Source organism: Artibeus jamaicensis, unplaced genomic scaffold (assembly GCF_021234435.1).
Source record: "Artibeus jamaicensis isolate MK-2021 breed Jamaican fruit bat unplaced genomic scaffold, CSHL_Jam_final contig_519, whole genome shotgun sequence".
In the NCBI taxonomy this organism is placed as follows: Eukaryota; Metazoa; Chordata; class Mammalia; order Chiroptera; family Phyllostomidae; genus Artibeus; species Artibeus jamaicensis.
In genome coordinates, this window is record NW_026521871.1 from 20,665,975 (window position 1) to 20,682,650 (window position 16,676).

Here is a 16,676-nt window from a genome sequence, read left to right on the forward strand (position 1 = left end):
TGTCTTGGCCTTTACTGGATTTTTCTGGGGCTCCTTGTGGACAAAAATGTTGCCATAGTATATGTATTTAATTATCTTCTTCCCTCATGAGTTTATAGGACAGATGGATACTTACTGAATTATTTCCACTATGTAAAACATTAAGATCCTCAGGGAAAATTTACCAAAATAATCCAGTAACACTGTATATCAACTAACCTTCTTGCACTGAACTATTTAGACCCTAAGAAGAAGGCAGGATGTAGAAGCAGCAGGCTGATAATGAGAAAGTAATTTACTTTTTTCCTTATTTGTATTTCATTACCTTAATAATATAAATGATTTGTTTTTTAAAGTAAAATATATAAATTTCTCCTACGAGACTAAAACATATCATGAATAAAGAAACAATGTCAAGGTTAGTTGGAAAATCTACCTGTCTCATATATAAAGGCATAAGGAATTTATTAGCAAACTTGCTTCTTCGGGCAGTGTTATAAATTAATCTAGTAGCCACATGCTTCTCATTTTTTTAATGGAAAATATGATACATTTTGTATGTTAATAGCTTCATTTGAGATTTCACTAATATTTGGAGATTATTTTCATATAATCCAAAGTTTTGATTGATTACAAGGATATGCCAACATTCCAGAAAAACCTAGAAATAGGATGTCAATCTCCAAGCCAAAGCTTGCACAGGTTATCCACACAAGTGCAAAGATTATACAGTAGAACAGTAATGAATTCTGAAATTTCTAAAGGCAAGACATAACCATACTAACCAGCAGAGGTGTACCTAACATGGCACCCTAGGTTGAGCTTGAAACATCAAGTGGTAAGATGAGAATTTTGAAAACCTACTGCACTGATAATAAATATAATCTGGTACTTACACCTGTAGCTATCATCTGCATTATTGCTGTGATACCAACACAAACAAGAAATATGGTCAAAATTTTGACACTTGCTAAAATTTTCTGTAGGCCAACAGAAAATCTTTAAGGCAACCTTTCAATATAAGCCAAATTTTATGGAAGGTCAAATGCTATGCCCAAAATAGCCAAAACAGTAATGTTGTAATAATTAACTCTATAAAACTGCTGACAGTCAAAATGCAAGCACTAAAGCAATTCAACACTGGCAAAGTTTTTTAGGAATCCCCTATTATCTATAAAATTCAAAAAAATAATAACTCTTGCTCAGTTTATAAAATTCCCCAAACAACTTATATCGAGACCCCTGGTTTTAACACAAGTTCAACTGCAAAGTGTGCTTTCGTAAGAAGGAAATGTTAGCTTCTCTTTTATTTACTCAACTTTGCTGAAAGTGGAGTTCTTATGAGTAAACCAGAGGAAGTGGGGAAAGAAAAAGGAACAGAAGGAGGACATGGCTAAAAGAGGGTAGGGGGAAGGAGTGAACGGGGGAAAGAGGAGAAAAAGCCACCAACAGACCAGGCATTTGAGATTAACTTTGTTAAATTCTCAGAATTTTAAACAATTTTTCTACAACAGTATTGCCAAAGATACAATATGCCATTAGTTCATATTCAAGAAACTCACTGTTCTAAATTAGTATCAGAAAAGTTAAAAATTATGTTTTAAAATCCGTCGAGTGTTTAGGAGGGTGTTCTAAAAAAACCATTCTACAATATACAGAAAATCTTTTTCTTTTTTTAAGTTTTTCTTTCCAATTTTGTTTGTTTGTTTTTTTGATAGATATGGTAACCAAAGCTTTCTTGTTGGCTATGAACTAAGTTATTTCATTGACTATAAAGTGTTGGATACTTGCCTTTATCACTCTTCCTCAAGCACTTCTAACAAATACAGGAATCCTTTTAGGAGAAGCTGAAAAGCAAACATTAAGAATTAGAAAGTGAGAAACTTAGAGGGGAGAACTTATCTATTATATACACACAGAAAAAAAGCAGAATATACATAAAGTGTTAACATTTATCGCTCACTGTTACAAAATAAAATTTTCCAATATTTTTAAATACTTTCTAACTTTTCAAAAATGTGATCAAGAAAAATTTTAATCAAAAAAGATATTTTGTAATAAAAAGAATATTAACTTGTCAATACTTAAAAGAAAGTGGCACATGTCACAAGTAGCAATGAATATTTTTACACTATGATACGGAATTAGAAGTGGATATTACATTAATTCTAATCTTAAAAAGACCATGAAATGTAAAACAAGTTCATGAAAAACAATAATTTATAAGCCAATATTTTTTCAAGTGGCTTTCAATCCTGCATCTGTAATTTTGCATTCAAAAGCAACCCTAAAAACTATTATCTATCAGGAACAATGGAGAATCAAGATGCACCAAAACTGGTCTTCCTGGAAAACTAGCTTCTGACAGCCATTACTAGAGAAGCAATTTAATCAATCAAGTGTTTGGGGGCCATCTGCTATGTGCTCAGCATTCTATAGACCAAAAAAGGCATGTTATCCTGCCCTCAAAGAACTCACAATCTAGTGTTGAAAGTAAGATTTACATACTTCAAACTTAAAGAAAACAACACAAATGCCAAAATGAGGAAATAAACTGCAATTATCACCAGAAATTAGTTTGTAAGATCAGTTAGGATTAGATTTGTTTGGGAAAACTTTATGGAAGAGCAAGAGACTTTACCTGAGCTTTGAAGGATAAGGTGAATAAGCAAGAAGATATAAAGAAAGAATTCCATCTTAGAGAGCAATAAATACAGTATGTTTGGGGGCCAGCAAAGAGGCCAGATGACTATACTGGTAGATTAATATTTGAGTCATCTGGAGAACTGGGTGGCTTGTGGGCAGATATGAGAGAGGATTTTCTATCATATAACCTTTTGTATATTTTGACCTTATGACTATATTATGTACTAAAAAGAAATAAACTTACATATTTCAAAAAAGAAAATACATGTTTTGATTTCTAGGATAAACATTTAAAAATAGCGTAAGTGTACATAAGTGCTACGCTAATAGAAAGTAAAAATAAAATTAAAATATCCAAATAAACCCAAAAAGAAGGCACAATCACAAAAAAGTGATTTGCTATAAAAAGCAAAATGTAAGATGTCAAATGAAAATCCAAATATTCCAGTAATTATATTAAATGTAACTAGATGAAAATTATTATACTAAATAAAAAATAAGGTGGGCACTGCAAATATGATGGGGAACACTTTGTAAAGTATATGACTGTCAAACCATCATGCTGTACACCTGAAACCAATACAAAATAATATTAAATATAAACTGCGATTGGAAAAAATACTTTAAAATAAACAAAAAAAATCTAAAAAACCAAAATTCAACTATTACGGTGCTTACAAGAATCACACGTAAAAATAAAAAACATAGAAAAAGTCATACAAACATAAACTAAAATAAAGTTGCTCTAGCTCTATTAACAGTACAAAGTAGACTTTAATGCAAAAAGCATTAATAGAGGTATAACTGACAGGATAAAAATGTATATACTTCATTAGAAAGATATAAAAATTTAAAATCTGCATTCATATAATATAGCCTTCAAATATATAAAACAAAACTTAGCAGAATTACAAGTGAAAAATATCCATTAGCAAAATGAGGAAACTATTATCAGTAGTTGATAGAACAAATGACTCAAAAAAGGGGGGGAAATAAAAATATAGATCTGAATAGTATGATTAACAAACTGGACCTAAACAGACATATGACAAGCACACAGTAATTGCACAATAAATATTCTATCAAGCACAAAAAGACTGTTTACAAAAATTGATCATATGCTGAGTCCTAGGTAAGTCTCACAAGTTATTCTCTGACCACAATATGTATTCCTAAGGTTTAAAGAGAGTGGAGGGAATCACTCCCCCACTCCCCTATTTTCTCCTAACCCAACCTCTAGGCAATACAGCCAAGATGGAGCAACACTTTGGCTCCATCTAAAACCCTGAAGGAAGAAAAGCCTCTCTCTGACTAAAGGAAATACAGTCACAAGAGCACGGATGACTACCACTTCAGTTAGGAAGATTAAACCAGACATTCTGACAAATTGCTGAAAATGAAAGAGAGAGAGAGAGAGGGAGGGAGGGAGGGAGGAGGGGGAAGGGGAAGGGGAGGAGGGGAAGAACAAAGAATTCAATGCCAACAAATCCATCCTATAAAATATTAAAGGGAGTTTTTCAGACATAAGGAATATGATACAGGTCAGAAGTTTGGATCTAAAGAAATGAAGAATAAATAAAAGTAAAATAGAATATTTTTAACTGCTTGGAAAGACTATTTCAAGCAGTAACAATACATCGGGCATTTATAGCATATGTAGTGAAATGTATAATGACAGTGACAGTGAAAGAATAGGAACAGACTATAATAATACATTCATTCCATCTACTTATAACAAATACTCTCATCGAACGTAGGAAAATCCTTTAGGGTATAGTATTATAGGGTATCTATGAAAAATATACCAAAAAAATCTAGAAAAATAGCCCTGGCTGGTGTGACTCAGTGGATTGAGTGCCAACCTGCAAACCAAAGGGTCACCGGTTCGATTCTCAGTCAGGACACACGCCTGGGCTGCAGGCCAGGTCCTCAGTACTGGGCGTACAAGAGGCAACCGCACACTGGTATTTCTCTCCCTCTCTTCCTCCCTTCTCCTCTAAAAATAAATAAATAAAATCTTTTTAAATATCTAGAAAAATAATGCAGGTAAAAGCAACATGACCATGAATTTAGGATGAAATGAAGATACAGGAATAGGTCTCTTGAAATACACCCTGTATAACAGATACACAAAATGTGGATTACTCATCATTTAGCACCTACACAGAGTTTATATTAGATACACCTGTGCATACAGGGAAATAATCGAAATGTTTGAGACCTATGAATCCTATGCATATAAAGCAAATGTATGAATAATTTCTGATAGTATCCCACATTAGATTTTGTAATTTAACTTCATTTTCAGGAACCTACCAACTAAATTCAGGCTTGACACTGGTAGTTTTACATTGTCTCCTCTGCCTCCCTCATCTTCTGTCACCACTCCTGAAGCATATCTACAAGACACGTCCTGGATCATGCTACTTTGTTCCTAATAAAACTCACGGTCTTTTAAAAACCTGCAAGTTCTGATCTGCATCCCAAAAATCCGGTCTAAGGAGGGGGCTAGTAGAGCACTGAATCCTTTATTTTAGCTTTCTGACTTTGCTCATGAATGAAAGCTCTTAACTTTCAAAATAGTTCCTTCTTTAATGTGACCTATGATCTAAAAATTAGACTCCTTTTTACTGTGAAGATATATCTTGTTTTCTCCTGGGAACAAAAATCAAGAGATAGAGGAGGATGTATATGAGGCTACTTACTCAACATATCTAGAGGATAGTCTATTTAAAAGCAAAGCTACAGAGGGAAGGAAAGTGGTGGCAGGTGGAAGGGAGTAAACAAGGGATAAATGATGATGGAGACGACTTTGAATGGTGAGCACATAATGCAATGTGCAAATGATGTACTGTACAACTGTACACTTCAAACTTACAGTTTTACTGACTAATGTAGCACCAATAAATTCAACAAAAATAAATAAATAAATAAGTAAACAAAGCAAAGCTGGAAGGCTCCTGGTCAAGACAGCAGAGTAGGGAAATGTAGTATTGGCACCATCCCATGACCACATCCAAGTTACAACTAAACTACAGAACAACCACCATTGAGAACCACGTGAAATCTGGCTAAGCAGAAGTCCTATAACTAAGGATATACAGAAGAAGCCATGACAAGAATGACAGGAGGGGTGGAAATGCAAAACAAGATGATCCCATACACAATTTGTGGTGGTTAAAAAATGGGAGGGATATCTTGGCTTCAGAGGGTGACCCTGAGGAGTGAGGGGACCCAGCCCTACACTAGGACTGAAGACTTCCAGCATCCCCAGCCCAAGTCCTGTGTAAGGTAGATGAGTCCCTGTAACGTGTGGAAGTGAAAACCAGTGGGGACTGAGGCTGAGACAGAGAGCTGCTGGAGTCCCAGGTGTTTCTCTTAAAGGGCTCATGGAGAAATTTATTTAATGGACTTACTCACTCTGAGCCCCAGCTCCAGCACTGGGGCAGCAACTTGAAAGGCGCCAGAGACTACAGGAGACACTGAATTTGTCTGGCTTTAGAGCAAAGGCTGGAGGTGCATCTTTCTCTCAGAAAGAAATGGTGGCAGAAAAGGTTCCTTTGCTGAGCCCTGCCCCTGCAGGCTGAGATAGGTGCCATATTTAAGAATCCATCAACCTACTACCTTTTGCCCCACTGCTGTGATCCCCTGAGGCCCCACCTAATCCAACTTTCAGGCCCACTGAAAAGTGGTTGAAAAGCCCACCTTCCAGTAGCTTTTCCACACAAGTGGCCTGTCTTTTCTTCTTCAGACTATCCTAATATCTCTCAAAGATTCTCAAACCCCAAATGAGAAGCATTTAGTGTAGGTAGGCCAAAGACCTCTTGCTTAATGGCCCCAGGCTCAGCACTGGTGGCAGTTGGGCTCTCTTTGCACTTTGGCCTCTCCCAGGCATCTTCAAGCCCAGAACAAGTAGCAGCCATCTGCAGATCACCACTATGCAGTTCAAGCCAGGTCACAAGCAGCAACTGACATTGGCTTCCACATTCTGTGAGGCCCCAGAGGCAGCAACCCTGTTGCAGCTAGACCATACAAAGGCACCATGAGCCCAGCGCAAGTAGCAGCCATCTCATCTGCTTTATAGCTCACAAAGGGTGGCCCTAAGCAGAACACAGGTGGGAGCTGACCTTGGCCTGTACCACCCAGGAAACGCCACAGTCTGCACACCTAGTAGAGAGTTACAGACCACATGGGTACACCACCACCCTGCTCCTGCACAGCTGATCCTCCATGGAGGGCAGAAATGTGATGGTCAGTGGTCACAGCCAGTCCTTGTAGCTGCTACCTGGCCTGGATAAATCCCTCCCATTGACCTGACAATAGCAAACGAGGATCAACTGCAGGAGGAGGGTATACTCAGCCCACAAGAAGGGCATACCTCAAGTACCCAGCTTGGGTGATAGGGGAGGCTATCTATAGCTTCTAGTACAGCTGTGCCTCTAGCCTCTATAGCTGTGCCACTATAGTACAGCTACTATACTAGGCCATGTAACCAAGACAGGGAGTCACAGCAGCTCTACTTAATACATAGAAACAAACACAGGGAGGCTGTCAAAATGAAGAGATAAAGATACATGGCCCAAATGAAAGAACAGATCAAAACTCCAAAAACAGACTAAACAAAATGGACATAAGCAATCTATCAGATGAGAGTTCAAAACAATGGTTATAAGGATGCTCAAGGAACTTAGTGAGGACGTCAACAGCGTAAAAAAGATACAGTCAGAAATGAAGGATAATTGAAATGCACTAATTGAAATGAACAATTTACAGGGAAACAACAATAGAGTGGATGAAGTCAAGAATCAAATCAATGATGTGCAACATAAGGAAGAAAAACACAACCAGTCAGAACAAGAAAAAGAAAAAAGAATTAAAAAAATGAGGATAGAATTATTTTATTATCACAAAGTGAAGAGGCCTTTTAAACAATGACATATATATTTTAAATTACATATAAACTATACACACACATATGGTGTATCCATGTGTGTGCACATATCAAGGCAAAAATCATCATAAGCAAAGTCAAAAGACAAATTAGTAAGAACTGATCTACACTTTTTTTTACAAAGAGCTAACCTCCTTAATGGAGAAAAAGCCACAAGTCAGTAAGAAAAAGTCACACCAGTCAAACAAAAACATACAAAGAAAATCAGTTTTATCAAAAGTGAAACATAAATAGCTCTTAGTACATGAAAAGATGCATATGCTAGCTGGATCAACAGAAATCAGGAAAAAATCCTACTTTAACTCCTATGCTTTCCTGAAACCAGAAGAGTTTATTTTATGCCTAACACATTGATGTAGACGATATCTTCTTGGGGGGAGAAAAAAGAATCTGAGAAATAGATATAATTTCACATTTTGTATTCCTATCACTCAAAGTTCCTTCTATGAAATAATCTGCATCCAAAATACTGGCATTTGCTGCTGAGATGAAGCAAAGGTTTAATCACTGGAAAGCATTCACAAAAAATTAAACCAGTGAACCGAAGACCTGTTCAACAGTGGGGTTTGTCAGAGTGTTTTTCCCCTCCCCAAGCAATCTATATAACAATTTTCCAAACTAAACTCATAATACATTCATTCCCAGGTATCACTTCTCAGAAGCACATAAATAAACCATCACACAGCCAGAGTTGACCAAATGTGTCCTGACAGATCAAGGCCAAACAACTGCAAACCTTCTCAATATGAACCCCCAGTCCTATACAGCACCAGCCTTTGGCACCAGCATAAGTTCCTTCCCTTCCTGAAGGCTGAGTTCTGGCTTTTGAGGAAAGAAAAATAAAGCTGTCAATTGAGTGGATCAAATTTCCAGCAGGGAAAATTTTAAACAATTGTCATATAAATCCCTTCAAACAAACATCTGCTGAATAGAAATGAAGGCAACTTAGTTATAAAGGCAATACAACAAAAACTCAATATATTTTAATTTTTTAAAGATAAAAAATAAGAAAATATTCAGATGTGTTATTTTCATCAAATTATAAACCAACCAGCACAGAGGACAATACAGCTCAAAGCCAAACAATACCATGGAGAACGCCGTTTTTAAATGTGTCTATGCTGATTCTATTAAATAACATGCTTCTGAGCAATAAAGTCATTTTTACCTTAACATTTAAAAAATTCTAGAATAAGAATAGAAGGCATATGGGTGGGGAAGGAATTGTTAGGTAGGGGGAGTATACTATTAACTGAAAATATCAATTAATAAGGCAGTCTTAATTATTTGCCAACAAAAAATAAGCTGGAAGCATTAAAATTATTTACAAAATTATTCATTCAGAAAGTGTTACCCTAACTATCATCAATAATTCAAAAAACAGCAAGTACTGGCGAGGATGTGGAGAAAGGGGAACCCTTTTGCACCGTTGGTGGGAATGCAGACTGGTGCAGCCAGTGTGGAAAGCAGTGTGGAAATACCTCAAAATATTAAAAATGGAACTGCCGTTTGACCCAGCAATCCCTGTTCTGGGAATATATCTGAAGGAACCGAGAACAATTAGAAAGAACATAATCATCCCTGTTTGTTGCAGCACTACTTAAAATCACCAAGATATGGAAGCAGCCCAAGGGTCCATCAGGAGATGAGTGGATAACACTACTGTGGGGCATTCACACAATGGAATTCCCTGTGGCCATAAAAAAGAAGAAAAGTTTACCCTATATAACAGTATAGATGGATATTGAACACATTATGGTAAATGAAATAAGCCATTTAGAGAAAGACAAATACCACATGGTTTAATTTATATGTGGAATCTAATGAACAAACTGAACTAACAAGCACAACAGAGACAGACTCATAGATGGAGAGCAGATGACAGCTAGTGTGTGTGTAGGGGAGGCTTTGGTGGGGAGGGATTAAGCAAAAAGGAAAAAAGACTCATGGGCATGGACAACAGTGTGGTGATTGTTAGGGGGCAGGGGAGTATAAGGAACTAAATGGTAATAGAAAAAAATAAAGATTAAATTTTTATAAATAAAGAAAGAAAAGAAAATATAGCTGTTGGTACCAAACATGCAAAGACTACGTATAGAGGCCAAGACTGGCATGCTGATAATGGGTGTTAGCTAAAAAAATAAAATCAAAGTGACTAAACATTAATTTCTTGGTTCTAGAGCTTACTGATTGATTAAAGGCACATCTACAGTTGCATCATAGCTTTTTGAGGAGAAATACTGCCCTATTAACGCAATTTCAAAACATAAAAAAATTTAAAAAGCATTACTCTTAGAATTGACAAAACAGGGATTTTATGAAATACCACCAGTGTGCCTAACCAACACCTATCATTTGTTTCAGATTTTTCTTACTCAGTCTTGGACCAAAACATTACTCCTAGACCATTACTCATCCCCAAATCTACCTTGACTTCTACAGGTAGTCAAAGATAAAATTTACAGAAATCTATTGTTGAAAACTAACAGAAGTAATCATTTACAAAGATGCAGTTAGAATGCAAATGTGTGAAGTACAACCATAACAAGCCTGAGCTCTATCCAAACGAAAAGGCTCCAAAGATATTGCAGGGCCCAAAACTTTATAAGTAATTTGCTAACCTTCAACTTCCTGGTGGGTTGTAATGGTATCTACCTTCACAGTCATTGTAAAGATTAACTATAAAATACTCAGAACAAGGCCTAGTATGCAATAAGCATACAATATAAAACACATATTTTAGGAAATGCCAGTGGCTGCAGCAGCTGTTTCTCATTACCCTGGTACAACCTTAACTTCTACATGGGAAGTTCTTGCACTCACAGCTTTTGACTCAATCTGGTAAAAAAAAAAAAAAAAAATCACCAATGGAGCCTAATTGTAAACAAATTTACAGGAAGCAGGGAGAGTCAGTACACTGAAGACACAGCTAATACTAGTATGAAACTACTGTTCTTTACAGTAGAGACCATATTCCAGGATTACAACATGATAGTTCCAACTGCCCTGACCTATGCACAAGTCTCTCCCTCTCCAATGCATTCTACCTATGAATTGCTGGCAGGGGGATGGGGATAATAATGTACTTCTCCAAATCCATCCTTTTACATCTTAAACTGACTTTAATTAAAACTAAGCTCAAAACATCAACAGATAGATTAGGTTAGTTTCATAAATGCAGAAACATACAATATAAAATTAATTTACTTCCATGCTTTCCATTCATGTTATTTTTCACACCTGTAATGTTAACCCTTTTTCCCAACATTTATCCAAATAGAGGTCAAAGACCAAGTCCACCTCTAACCATTTCAGCACTCACCTATTGTCTCCCTTCTTTGAATTTCCATAATACAAATTAAGTGACCTTCAAAAGTTAGCTGTTTTCCTCTGTGCTGGAAAGCAGGCTTCCTGAAGAGAGGTGTCACATCAAAGTTTGTAACAATCACGAACACACAGTCTCAAAGGGCCACACTGGCGAAAGAGCATTGGCAAATACTGTAAGAACAGGCCTGCCTTCCAGCTCTGTTACTTACAGGTGCACAGACATTTAAAGAAAGTTTTTGGCCTTCATTCCATGAATGAAGGACATGATTTTGAAATAATAGTTCCTTTCCTGAACTGGCCATATGATTCAGACTTGTGTTGGGAAGAAAGTGAAGGAGGGAGTGGAAGCTACAATAACCTAAATCCAGGACTGATCTGGAAATACAACTAGAAGGTAGAGAAATTACCCACAACAAACAACTGAACAAGAGCGAGAGAGAAGCCTCAAACCTTGTACACACAGACGAATCAGCTTCAACACAACCTGTCCACAACTGCACAACAGAATACAAGATGTGGTGGACAGAGTGATCCTCAATTAACCAGTCGGAGGGAAGAACCCACCAAACAAAGACCCAACAACAATCAAAACCCAAAGACATACAGAGAATCAACATAAACGACAGCCCAAGATCAGTGAGCTCAGGAGATCAAGGAGACTGTGCCACTGAATTTCACAGGCATCCTACCATAGAAGTTCACACCATAAACATAAGGAGTCAGAACAGATCAATTTAAGAAGCTGAGGCTAACAAGAAGAGTCTCACAAACAATGGGAAGACAAAGAAACAATCCCCAAATGAAAGGAAAGGAGGAAGCCTCAGAAAGAATGCTAAATGAAATAGAGGCAAGTCAACTATCAGATATTGAGTTCAAAGCAATGGGTATCAGGAAGCTCCATGAGGTCACAGAGAATTACCAGAAACTACAATGAACTCACTGCAAACTATGTCAGTATGAAATAGGAAATAGAAACTATCAACAAGAGCCAAGAGGAAATAAAGAATACAATTTATGAACTGAAGAACACAGTAGAAGGAATCAAAAGCAGGCTTGATGAAGCAGAGGACTGGATCAGTGAGCTGGAGGACAAGGTAGAAAAAAACACCCAGAAAAAGCAAGAAAAGAAAAAGAGGCTCAGAAAGAATGAAGAGGGGTTAAGGGAAATGCAGGACAACATGAAACACGAAAATATCCATATAATAGGGATTCCAGAAGGAGAAGAAAAAGAGGAAGGGATAGAAAACCTGTTTGAAAAAGTAATGATGGAAAATTTCCCTAATTTGATGAGAGAAAAAGTCACACAAATCCAGGAATCAGAGAGAGTCCCAATCAAGAGGAACCCAAAGAGGTCCACTTCAAGATACATCGTAATTGAAATGGCAAAATTCCAAGACAAAGAGAGAATCTTAAGGGCAGCAAGGAAGAAACAGGAAGTAACATACAAGGGAGCTCTGATAAGGTTAATAGCAGACTTCCCAATGGAAATGCTCCAGGCCAGAAGAAAACGGCAAGAAATATACCAAGTAATGAGAACTATAGGACGGCAACCAAGGCTACTTTACCCAGCAAGGCTCTCAATCAAAATAGAAGGTCAAATAAGGAGTTTTCCAGACAAAGAAGTTTGAAAGAATACACCTCCACCAAACCGACTCTGCAAGAGATGATAAAGGGAGTACTTTAAGAAAAGGAAAGAGACAGAGAGGAACACAGGTACGAAAAAATGGCATTGAATAAGTACCTATCACTAAGAACCTTAAACATAGATGGATTAAATGCTCCAATCAAAAGACATAGAATAGATGAATGGATAAGAAAGCATGACCCACACATATGCTGCCTACAAGAGACCCACCTCAGGGCAAGAGACCTACACAGACTAAAAGTGAGGGGCTGGAAACAAAATTTCCAAGCAAATGGACAGGGAAAAAAAGCCGGGGTAGCAATGCTCATATCAGACAAAACAGACTTCAAAAAAAGGGCCATAAAGAGAGACCCGGGAGATCACTTCATAATACTTAAGGGAAGAACCCACCAAGACAACATAAATATTGTAAATATATATGCACCCAACATGGGAGCACCCAAACGCACAGAGAAAATCTCAGAGGACTTCAAGAAAGATAGACAGCAACACAATTATAGTAGGGAATTTTAACACCCCACTGTCAAAAATAGATCTTCCAAATAAAATATCAACAAAAATATTGCAGCACTGAACAACGCCCTAGATGAAATGGATTTAACTGATATATATAGAGAGAGCCTTTCACCCCAAAGAAGCTAAATACACATTCTTTTCAAATGCACATGGAACATTTTCTTTTTCTTTTTTTAATTTTTTATTGATTATGCCATTACAGTTGTTCTATTCCCCCTTTCATACCCCGCCACCCTACCCCCCATCCCTACCATCACCCCCCTTTAGTTTATGACCATGTGTCTCAAGTTCTTTAGATCCTATATTTCCCATACTATTCTTGCCCCTCCATCTATTTTCTGTCTACTGTCTATGCTACTTATTTTCTATACCTTCTCCCCCCTTCTCCTCCTCCCACTCCCCTGTTGCTAACCCTCCTTGAGATCTTCATTTCTATGTTTCCACTCCTGATCTAGCTGTCCTTTTAGTTTGCTTTTGTTTTACGTGTTATTGTTAATAACTGTGAGTTTACTGTCCTTTCACTGTTCATATTTTTTATCTTCTTTTTCTTAGATAAGTTCCTTTAACATTTCATATAATAAGGGCTTGGTGATGATGAACTCCTTGAATTTGATCTTATCTGAGAAGCACTTTATCTGTCCCTCCATTCTAAATGAAAGTTTTGCTGGATAGAGCAATCTTGGTTGTAGGTCTTTGGATTTCATGACTTGGAATACCTCTTTCCAGCCCCTTCTTGCCTGTAAGGTCTCTTTTGAGAAATCTGCTGACAGTCTGATGGGGACTCCTTTGTAGGTGACTGTCCCCTTAGCTCTTGCTGCTTCTAGGATTCTCTCCTTCATTTGATTCTTGGCTAATGTAATTATGATGTGCCTTGGTGTGTTCCTTCTTGGGTCCAACTTCTTTGGGACTCTCTGAGCTTCCTGGATTTTCTGGAAGTCTATTTCCTTTGCCAGATTGGGGAAATTCTCCTTTATTATTTGTTCAAATAAGTTTTCCACTGGTGGCTGTTCCTTTCCCCCTTCTGGTACCCCTATAATTCGAATATTGGAGTGTTTAAAGATGTCCTGGAAGTTCCTAAGACTCTCCTCATTTTTTTTGAATTCTTGCTTCTTCACTCTTTTCTGTTTGGCCATTATTTGCTTTCTTCTGGTCCACTCCACTGATTTGAGTCCCAGTTTCCTTTTCATCGCTATTGGTTTCCTGTGCAATTCCACTCATTTCCATTAGTTTCGCCTTCATATGTTTGTCTAATTTGTGGCTATAATCAACCAGTTCTGTGAGGATCCTGATCACCAGTGTTTTAAACTGTGTGTCTGAGAGTTTTGCTATTTCTTCATCGCTTAGATCTATGGGCTCTGGGGCTTTGAGATCTTGAGCCATTTTTGGTCTGTTCGTGCCCTTTAAGTGTGAGGAGTGGAGCCTTGGACTCCCAGGTCGCTGGGTTGTGACACTGTATGTGGGGGCGTGGTCTGAGCGGGGAAATGGCAACCCCCTCTGCTGTTTCACGCTGCAGGGTGAGGAGCAGAGCCTTAGGTAGTTCACCAGGGCGGGGCCACTCAGGTCGCTTGGTTATGATGCCGTATGTGGATGCTATGTGGATGCGGGGGTCAGAGCCGGGAAATGGCTGCGCCCTCTGCTCCTGCTGGCCCTGGGGCCTGCTCAGTCCCATAGTCTCACCTCCCACTCCCTCGCTTGTCTATCTGTGTACGAATGCGCGACCACAGTCAACCCGCAGCCCTGCTCCTTCACTGTTTCCCCGCAGTGGCTAGCTGAGTCGCTTACTAGGTCCAACCCTGCGCCTGGATTCCACGCGCCTGAGTCCCTCTGACCGAGTTTTCCTGTGCAACCCTGCTCCAAGAGCTGCTGGTTTCGCCCCTCTTACGGGTCAGGCTGAAGAATTTGTTGTTATCAGACTTCCAAAAAGTTCAATTTTCTGTGTTCTGGCTGTGTTTTCTGTTGCTAATATTTAGTTGTCTATAAACTTGGTTGTGAGAGAAAGCACAGCGTCTCCAGCTATGCCTCCATCTTGGTGGAAGTCGGAACATTTTCAAAGATAGACCACATGATAGGACACAAAACAAGCCTCAACAAATTCAAGAAAATTGAAATTATATCAAGCATTTTCTCTGACCACAAAGGACTGAAACTAGAAACCAACCCCAAGGAAAAAACTCCAAAACACTCAAAATCATGGAGATTGAATAGTGTGCTATTAAACAATGAATGGGTCAAGAATGAGATTAGGAAAGAAATCAGAAAGTTTCTGGAAACAAACAAAAATGAACTCACAACCACCCAAAATGTATGGGACACAGCAAAGGCAGTTTTGAGAGGGAAGTTCATAGCAATACAGGCCTACCTAAAAAAGATAGAAACATTTCAAATAAACAACCTAACTCCATACCTACAAGAACTCGAGAAACAACAATAAAGACAACTCAGAGCAAGTAGAAGGAAGGAAATAACCAAGATCAGAGCAGAATTAAATGACATAGAGACTAAAAGCACAAAGCTAAGGATCAATAAATCAAGGAGCTGGTTCTTTAAAAAGATAAAATCGACAAGCCTTTAAGTAGACTCATCAAGAAAAAGAGAGGACCCAAATAAATACAATCAGAAATGAAAAAGGAGAAATTACAACTGATACCACAGAACTACAAAGGATTGTAAGAAATTACTAATAAGAACTATATGTCAAGAAATCTAAAAACCTAGGTGAAATGGGTAAATTTCTAGAAAAATATAATCTTCCAAAACTGAATGAAGAAGCAGAAAGCCTGAACAGACTAATAACAGCAGACGAAATTGAAGCAGAAATAAAAACAACAACTCTGACACAAAATCCCTGGACCAGTTTCACAGGACAATTCTACAAAGCATTTAAGGAATAGCTAACCCCTATCCTTCAGAGTATTCAAAAAAATCCAAGAAGATAGGGGACTCCAAAACACTTTTTTATAAGGACAGCATCATCCTAATCCCAAAACCAGATAAAGACACAACAAATTTAAAAAAACTTCAGGCCAATATTGCTGATGAACATAAACATTAAAATCCTCAACAAAATATTGACAAACCACACCCAGCAATACATTAAAAAGATCATACACCATGACCAAGTAGGATTCATCCCAGGGATGCAAGGGGGGTATAATGTTCGCCAATCAATAAACATAATACATCACATAAACAAAAGCAAAGGCAAAAATCACATGATCAGATCAATAGATGCGGAAAAAGCATTTGATAAGGTACAGCACCCATTTATGATGAAAACACTCAACAAAGTGGAAACAGAGGGAGCATTCCTCAATATAATAAAGGCCATATATGAGAGACCCACAGCCAACAACATACTCAACGGGCAAAAACTAAAAGCTTTCCAACTAAGATCAGGAACAAAACGAGGTTGTCCACTTTGACCACTTCTATTCAACATAGTATTGGAAGTTTTAGCCACAGCAATCAGACAAGAAAAGAAAATAAAATGCATCCAAATGGGAAAGGAGAAAACAAAACTGTCATTGTTTGCAGATGACATGATAGTGTACATAGAAAATCCTATAGACTCCACCAAAAAACTGCTCGACCTAACAAATGAATTTAGTAAAA

At 37.7% G+C, this 16,676-nt stretch overlaps 1 protein-coding gene across 4 annotated transcripts in view; it reads right to left on the minus strand.

Moving 5' to 3' along the window:
- Positions 1 to 16,676, minus strand: part of TMCC1 (transmembrane and coiled-coil domain family 1) — a 195,218-nt gene that overhangs the window by 154,269 nt on the left and 24,273 nt on the right. For 3 of the 4 annotated variants that reach the window (XM_037139346.2, XM_037139347.2, XM_037139348.2), the window contains one exon: positions 1,771 to 1,826. The gene's annotated coding sequence lies outside the window, so the exon portion shown is untranslated. Of the gene's footprint in view, positions 1 to 1,770; positions 1,827 to 4,487; positions 4,599 to 16,676 lie in introns of those variants that run through there. The other variant, XM_053668970.1, reaches the window with a different exon arrangement.